Source organism: Humulus lupulus, chromosome 1 (genome assembly GCF_963169125.1).
Source record: "Humulus lupulus chromosome 1, drHumLupu1.1, whole genome shotgun sequence".
Taxonomy (NCBI): domain Eukaryota; kingdom Viridiplantae; phylum Streptophyta; class Magnoliopsida; order Rosales; family Cannabaceae; genus Humulus; species Humulus lupulus.
Window position 1 is genome coordinate 58439578 of NC_084793.1, and position 2281 is coordinate 58441858.

The 2281-nt window shown below is 35.9% G+C and overlaps 1 pseudogene; it reads right to left on the bottom strand.

Annotated features, from left to right (window-relative positions):
- Positions 1-1334, bottom strand: LOC133815193 (uncharacterized; annotated as a pseudogene).
- Between the last annotated feature and the right edge of the window lie 947 nt (positions 1335-2281).

Here is a 2281-nt window from a genome sequence, read left to right on the forward strand (position 1 = left end):
CTAGTTGTTGAGGATGTTGAGAAGGGAAACTCTTATTTTGATTAAACGCTGAACAGGGATTCTAGCATTTGTTCAAAGTCTTGAACGCATATCTCGAGATTTTTCAGCTCCAGCATAGCTTGGTCAGTTTTGTTTGTCTCGTGACTCAAAAGGACGGCGTCCACCTTTGAGAATTCATTTACAACATCTTCATCGCAGCCAACTCTTTTGCTTTGCATGAGCTTGGAAACAAGAGACCTGCCACCAAGCTTAGAATGTGTTTTTGGTCCAGAAATAAAGGACAACAATGTCTCAAATGCAGCAAGAGTGACAGCTTCTTCCTCTCTCAAAATACTAACCAAAGCTGCGATTTCACCATCTTCGGTGGAAGGAGATGCTGAGTTTTTTTATTCAACACCTTTCAAATTTTTCAAGGCCTTTTGAATTTCCTTTTTCACTACTTTTCTAGAGGCAGAGTATTTTCTAATCTCACTCCCAAGACTAATTTTTCTACGCATGGTTGATTGAATGTCTCGTACGCATTCCTTTGTGTGCAAAACAACATCCTTGGCTGCACTGCACATGTCCAAGAGCCTAAGAGATCCATCCACTAATTCATCAAACCATTTCTCTTGGAGGCCTTGGGAAAAGGCTTGTTGAGTGAGGGGTAGCTGAAGCAACTTCTCAACACTAAGGTGCAAGTCCACAAGACCACTGTGTTGGTGGGCAATGGAAGATGATGATGAAGTTGCATGAGCTGCCCCTACTCTGATCAAATGGTTATTGCACTATTCAATAACTGGATGTGACTTGGAAGGCAAGCTGTTTGAGCGAATATGTAAGTTTGATTTTGAGGCAGCAATTTTTTTCTTTCTCAATAGAAAGGGATTTTGGCTTAAAAGTTTTGAATGTGATGAGTTTTTTTTCTTCAAAATTCCTTGCTTTCATTGCCATCAACTCTATATGTATTTATATAAAAAAAAATTCGGTGAGGAAGACGTGAAGCATCTTCTTATTAAAATATGGAATGCATCACAACACATGAGATTGATATTTGGATGTATATAGTGTACCGATGTTTATGCAATGCTCCCTGCCAACCCATATCTCCAACTCATTTCTTAATTATATTAACATGTATAACTCTTAATTAAATCATCTGTTTTTATGAATACTTAATTGATATTTTCATGCAACACGTACGAGTGTGATATTTTCATGCAACACGTACGAGTGGGTATAACACATTTTTTTGTAGTTCAAGACAAGTGCCATTAATATTTATCTCATATATTATATGTGTAAAGAAATGAAGTCAGCTGCCATATTAGAGCATCTCCAACCCATTACCTCATTATGGTGTTGCACCAACACCAAAATTAAAGAATCTTAACACTATATTTTTTTTTCATTCCAATCACAACACCAAAAATTACACCAAAAAATATATTATTTATTATTATATTATATTTTAATTATCTCTTGTATATTTAATCAATTTCAATGTTAATTTTATTTTTTTATAGTGTAGAGTAAGAATTTTCACACAAATTAAAATAAATTATATAAAAAATTAATTATAAAATATTTGAAAATTTAATTTATATGTGTATTTATAATTTAAAAAACACAACATAAAATATAGACCCAATAATACTCGTATGTTTATATATATATATAAAATATAAATATATTTATATTTAAAAAAAAAAAAAATTTGCCGTGTGAACAGTGTACGGCATATATGCCGTGTCACTGTTGACACACGGCTAAATGGGGTGATATATGCCGTTTGGTTGGAGCTATTTATGCACGGCAACCCCAAATATATAGTGTATTGCCGTGCGGTTGCAGATGCTCTTAGGAGGTGTACGCCTAGTCAGGAGCAGAGTCAGCATGTTACCTTCTACAACATTCTACTGTGGTCCCCAACATTTCTCTTATGATTGTGATGAAAAGTTTGTTAGCATTTTATTTCCTTTTCTGTTATGACCACTGATCCGTGTAATGAGCTAATAGCTCTACCGTTGTACATCGATTCTAATATAAATTCAATAGTAGTCTCAGTCATAATAAGAGCTGAGACTTTTCATTTTTCACTCCTATTTACATATTCTTTCTTGGTATCAAGAGCCCTAAGCCTCCACTATGTCAACTGGGAACAGCCAAACTCCAGCTGCAGGGGGCGCTACTGGCCACACACCTACTAGCGGTGTGTCCTCTTTCGCGACCGCCTCAGTTGTAGCCACTGGTTCTTTGGCTCAGGGTCTCCTCACACCCACTAATTCCATGCCTGTAAATC